This window comes from Mustela nivalis (assembly GCF_964662115.1).
Source record: "Mustela nivalis genome assembly, contig: HAP1_SCAFFOLD_143, whole genome shotgun sequence".
NCBI lineage: Eukaryota > Metazoa > Chordata > Mammalia > Carnivora > Mustelidae > Mustela > Mustela nivalis.
In genome coordinates this window covers 76,330-82,790 of record NW_028136478.1, presented here as the reverse complement: position 1 = coordinate 82,790, position 6,461 = coordinate 76,330, and positions in this window count along the sequence as shown.

Sequence of the window (6,461 nt, the reverse complement as noted above, 5' to 3'; positions counted from 1 at the left end):
TAGGGTTAGCGTTTGGTTGACGTTTAGGGTTAGAGCTTGTTAGGATCAGGGTCTGTGGTAGGGTTAGTGGTTAGTGTTAGGGTTGGGACCAGTGATAGGATTCGGGGGAGGGCCCGTGTTAGTGTCAGGGTCAGGGTTACATTTAGGGTTAGTGTTAGGGTCAGACTCACAGTCAGGGTCAGGTTTAGTGTTCAGGTCAGGGTTGGCGTCACTGTTAGCGTCAGGGTTAGATTTATGGTCATGGTCTGGGTGAGGGTCATGGTGAAGTTTAGCGCCAGTGTCAGGTTTAGGGTCAGGTATAGGTATTGGTTTAAAGTCCACATTCAGGTCAGGGACAGGATTGTGTAGTGGTCAGTGTTAGTGTCATGGTTAGGATAAGGGTCAGGGTCAGGGTCAGGTGAAGGTCAGGGCCAGGGTCAGGTTTAGGGTCAGGCTTTGGTATAGGGTCAATGTTTGGTTCAGTGTCACAGTTAGGTTTGTCGGTAGCGTTTGGGATTGGGGTTAGAGTTAGAGTTAGAAGTAGGGTTATGGTTAGGGTTAGCATTAGACAACGTAAGGTCAGGGTTAGGATTTGGTTTAGGGTAGGGGTTAGTGTTAGGGTCAGGGTCAGCGTTAGGTTTAGGTTCAGGGTATGTATTAGGGTCATGGTTAGAGATACATTTAGGTTTAGGGTTAGGGTCAGGCTCACAGTCACGGTCATGGGTAGGGTTAGGGTCAGGGTTATGTCAGCATCAGGGTTAGGATTAGGGTCATGGTCAGGGTCATGGTTAGTTATGAGTCTTGGTTAGAGTAATATCAATGTTAGGTTTCGGTTCAGGGACCATATCAGGGCCAGTGTCAGGCTTAGGTTTAGGTTTAGGGTTCCGGTCAGGATCACAGATAGGGTCAGGGTCAGGGTCAAGGTTTGGGTTAGGGTTTGGGGAAGGCTCATAGTCAGTGTCAGGGTCAGGATTAGTGGTTACTGTTAGGGTTAGCCCCGCTCCTGGGTCATGGACCCATCCGTTCAGGGTCTCAGGATAAACCCTGGGCAGAAGGGTGTAGACCCTCCACCCGATCCCCCTTAACCAGCCTTAAACCGGGGTGTGAACATAACTTGCCCACCAGACATCTAAACCCTCATCAGCCTGATCCTGCTTTTGGCATCTCCACCCACGATGGCATGGCCAGGTCCTCTTTACACACAGACACACGGACACCCAGAGGCACACACACACACACACACACACACACACACACACACACAGATCTGGAGGAGACCTAGGTCTACACTGGTTGATCATAAGGTGTGGGACTCTCTGTCTCTGAGCCCCCTGGTGTCACCTTTTAATTTTTTTAGCCAAAGGGCCTTGGGCGTTGGGGAAACCTGATATGAACTGCCATGGAGGGGATGTATCTGGCGGGCGTGCTCTCTTCTCCCTGCATCCTCTCGGCTTCAGTACAGCAGAAGAACATGTCGCTTCCTTTAGGATTTGCTTTGAAATGAGCTTGGATGGGGGATTTTCTCTGTAATGGCGTGCCTGGATACAAAGGTTCCAATTCTGTTGGGTTCTGTCGTCAGGTAAGTGAGTTCAACACTGCCTGGGGGCTCCTTACCAAACTTCCTGCTTCACCAGAGCTCCCTGAGCCACCGGTCCCAAGCTGCTCAAGGCTCACCCGCCACTTAATGCAGTGCCAATCCAATGACCCCCATACAGCCTCCCCCAAGCTCCTGGGAGACCTGGGTGCAGCTGTTCTCCCCGCTGGAGGCAACAGAGCTGGGTATAGACTAGGTTAGTGTTAGGGTTAGGGTTAAGAAAGACTTAGGATCAGGGTTAGGGTTAGACGTCATTGGGGTCAGGGTTAGCGTAAGGCTTAGGGTAGGGGTCAGGGTTAGGGTTAGGTTCATGGTTAGGTTTAGGGTCAGGCTCACAGTAGGGTCACGGTTAAGGTTATGGTCAGAGTCAGGGTCAGGGTCAGTGTTAGTGATGGTTAGGTTTAGGTTCAGGTTCAGGGTCATGGTCAGATTTAGGGTCAGGTTCAAGTTTAGGTTTGGGGGCAAGGTTCATGTGAGGGTCAGGGTTAGGTTTGGGACAGGTTTAGTGTCAGGGTTAGGTTCAGGTTCAGGGTTAGGTTCATGGTTATGGTAAGGTCAGCTTTATGTTTACGTTCTGTTTTATGTGTAGGTTCAGGATCAGGGTTAGCTTTAGTGTTATGATTCCGTCAGGATCATGGATTGGGTGAGAGTTAAGTTTACAGTCAGGGTTAGGGTCAGTGTTAAGGTCAAAGCCATGGTCAGGTTTAAGGTTAAGGTCTGACGTAGGCAAAGTTCAGAGTTAGGGTTATGATCAGGTTCAGGGAGAAGGTCAGGATTATTGTTAAAGTGGGGTTAGGGTTAGGGTTAGGGTTAGAGGTAGGTTGAGGGCTAGGGTTAGACCAGGTTAGGGTCAGGGTCAGTGATAATGTTAGGGGTTACTTTTAGGGTTAGGTTCAGCGTTAGGTTTTGGGTCAGGGCCCGTGTTAGTGTCAGGGTCAGGGTTACGTTTAGGGATAGAGTTAGGGTCAGGCTCACAGTCAGGGTCAGGTTCAGTGTTCAGGTCAGGGTCGGGTCACTGTTAGATTCAGGGTAAGATTTACAGAAACAGCTGAAAGCAATCAGGTCAGACAGAGCCAAGGGCTGGAGGGATTTTTAAAATGACAAAAACCGAACCAAATCTAACCAAAACAAAAATCAAAACCAATGGCCAAGATTTCAAGGTTGCTAATAAAGGTATGACATTCTCCTAAGACATGCGAGTTGCTTGATCACTTTATTTATATATTTATATTTGAAGAAGAAGGAACTATTTCATGCAGCAAATCCACGTTAGTTAAAAATTACCAGATATGGGGGCTCCTGGGTGGCTAAGTGGTTTAGGTCTCTGCCTTCGGCTCAGGTCATGATTTCAGGGTCCTGGCATGGAGCCCCACATCGGGCTCTCTGCTCAGCGGGGAGCCTGCTTCCCCCCTCTCTCTCTCTGCCTCCCTCTACCTACTTGTGGTCTGTCTGTCTAATGGGTAAATAAGATCTTTGAAAAAAGAATTACTAGATGTGAAATACATCGAGGGTATGGGAAGGAAAATGATTTCACCTGATCTGACTAGGAAGTGGTTGAAGCCTGAATTAAAGTGCTACAAAAAGAGTAAAGACCTGGGAAATATATGGGGTAAAAATCCCTAGAAAAACAGCAATAATAACTGGCTGCACTTTATTGATCCAGATCCTGCGGTAGGCAAAGAAGAGCTGGTTTTAGCCAGAGGATGATCTCCGTTTGTCTTCATGATCTGGCATTTCCTACAAGCCAGGCATGGTGCTCGGCACTAGAGCTGCAAATGCTGGGGGCCCTCATTGTCCCATTTCTCTTCTCAGGGGGACAACGGGCATGTCCATGGTGCAGTGTGACAGGCTTTACCACAGGGAGATAATAGACTGCCAAGGGTAGGTGGGAGCTGGGAAAAGCCACTTAGGAACAGATTTTCAGGGGAGGTGATAGACAAGGGCAAAGCGAAGAATGAGGATGAGTGTGTCAAGTTTCAAAGTGCCAGGAGGCAGCACAGTGCATTCGGCAAACTACAGCAAGTTCATGACAACCGACAGCTGATCTGGCAGCATCACCTGGGGATGCAGGCTGAGCCCCAGGGTTAACACTGGGGGTGAGATGGTTTGTATACTATGGCGAGGAGGTGAGGTACTACACTGTGGGGGCACAGGGAGCCCCCGGAGGATTTCAAATATCAGAATCGTAACCATAATAGAGTATTTAATTGCATCCTAGATTTCATCAAGTGTAAGATGCACTATAGTTTATGTTCGAAAAGAAAGAGAAATGCTGTCAGTTGAACTAGGATATGTCATCAAGTGCAAGGTGAGTGCCACCTTAAGAGATATTAAAATGGGGGGGGGATAAAGCTAAGAACAAGTAAATTGTGGTAGTAAAATAATTAAGAAAGATCCAACACTTGGATCAACTAAAGAAGTGATTATTGCTTACCATGTGCCCCAAACTATTTTAAGTCCGAGAACAAGAGACGTGCTCATCTTGATGCCCCGCAGCTGTTAGACCCAAGGTACAGAGGGCAGTAGCCAACGACCAGCAGGCCCCAAGTGCCATGTGCAGACTCTAAGAGCAACTGCCTTTGAAAGAGGAAACGGTTGAGAGTGGGCTTTCTGAGGTAGAGAATTACTAGCTGGGAAAGTAGGACAATTGACACAGAATCGGAATTGATGCCCCTACATGAAAGAGTTGGTGAAACTTCCCTTCTCAGAGATCTTGTGGCTCCTCAGAAACGAATTTTTCATTTTGGACAGAACATTCAGGATAAATATGATCTGTTTGAGTTCCTGGTTCTCTCATCCGGACTGTTTCTTAGGCTTCACTGGCACAAGAAAAGAATTTGGATAATCCAGTGTAAATCGTGACAAAAGCAAAGCACGGGATCTATGAAAAACTAACCACTCAGAGGAGAACAACAGATAAAGGGCCAGGCCGACCTGACCCTGCAGGATAGGTAAGGTTAGTCTGGCAACAGGGGTAGAGGGGAAGTGCCCATTTCTGGCTAGATGAGCTAGAGAAGACCCTTCCGGAGAGACCACCAGGAGAGGAGAGCAGTAGGTGCTAATGATGAAGAATATTTTAATCAGCAGAGATGGTCAAAATGACAAAGTTCCACGATCAGAGTAAACATATGGGATTTAAAAATAAAAAATAAAAAAATTTTTTAAAGGACTTTTTTTTTAAAAGGAATTTAAACAAAAGACCTTTTTAAGAGACAGTTGGCTGTTTAAACCAAATATACAACTTACTGAGAGAATCGCCGCATTATTTATTGGGGTAGAAAGGACATGGAATGTAGAAAGACCCATTCTGCAGAGAAAAAATTAGAATCACTAAAAGGCCTCATGCCTTGCACAGCCAGTGGCTAGAATCCCTGCCTCATGAGACCCTGTGCTAGAAGGCCGCTAGAACCATCTCAACTATGTTAGTCTTTCTTGGAAGCCAACAAGTGTTTGCCCAGTTAAGAGTACGGTAACAATCAGTCACGTTATGTTATAATGATTGTCGATATCTTTAAAAGCCTTGTCAAGTTCCTTTTTGAGTAACCTTCACCCACCCTTAGAGAAATTTATCTGTGGTTCACCTCTTTGAAATACCTCATTGTTGTTCCACATTTACCATAGCCAAAAAACAAAAACAAAAATTAAACAAAGCTTCTTATTAACAAAGTGTTCAGAAGGGGGCGCCAGTGTAAACAATGAGAGTTTTCACTGCCGGAACAATTTTGTTTCAGAAACAGCTGAAAGCAATCAGGTCAGACAGAGCCAAGGGCTGGAGGGATTTTTAAAATGACAAAAACCGAACCAAATCTAACCAAAACAAAAATCAAAACCAATGGCCAAGATTTCAAGTTTGCTACTAAAGGTATGACATTCTCCTAAGACATGCGAGTGACTTGATCACTTTATTTATATATTTATATTTGAAGAAGAAGGAACTATTTGATGCAGCAAATCCACGTTGGTTAAAAATTACCAGATATGGGGGCTCCTGGGTGGCTCAGTGGTTTAGGCCTCTGCCTTCGGCTCAGGTCATGATTTTAGGGTCCTGGGATGGAGCCCCACATCGTGCTCTCTGCTCAGCAGGGAGCCTGCTTCCCCCCTCTCTCTCTGCCTCCCTCTCTACCTACTTGAGATATGTCTGTCAAATGGGTAAATAAGATCTTTAAAAAAAGAATTACTAGATGTGAAATACATCGAGGGTATGGGAAGGAAAATGATTTCACCTGATCTGACTAGGAAGTGGTTGAAGCCTTAATTAAAGTGCTACAAAAAGAGTAAAGACCTGGGAAATATATGGGGTAAAAATCCCTAGAAAACCAGCAATAATAACTGGCTGCTCTTTATTGATCCAGATCCTGAGGTAGGCAAAGAAGAGCTGGTTTTAGCCAGAGGATGATCTCCGTTTGTCTTCATGATCTGGCATTTCCTACAAGCCAGGCATGGTGCTCGGCACTAGAGCTGCAAATGATGGGGGCCCTCATTGTCCCTTTTCTCTTCTCAGGGGGACAACGTGCATGTCCATGATGCAGTGTGACAGGCTTTACCACAGGAAGATAATAGACTGCCAAGGGTAGGTGGGAGCTGGGAAAAGCCACTTAGGAACAGATTTTCAGGGGAGGTGATAGACAAAGCAAAGCGAAGAATGAGGATGAGTGTTTCAAGTTTCAAAGGGCCAGGAGGCAGCACAGTGCATTCGGGAAACTACAGCAAGTTCATGACAACCGACAGCTGATCTGGCAGCATCACCTGGGGATGGAGGCTGAGCCCCGGGGTTAACACTGGGGGTGAGTGGGTTTGTATACTATGGCAAGGAGGTGAGGTACTACACTGTGTGGGCACAGGGAGCTAACGGAGGATTTCAAATATCAGAATCGTAACCATAATAGAG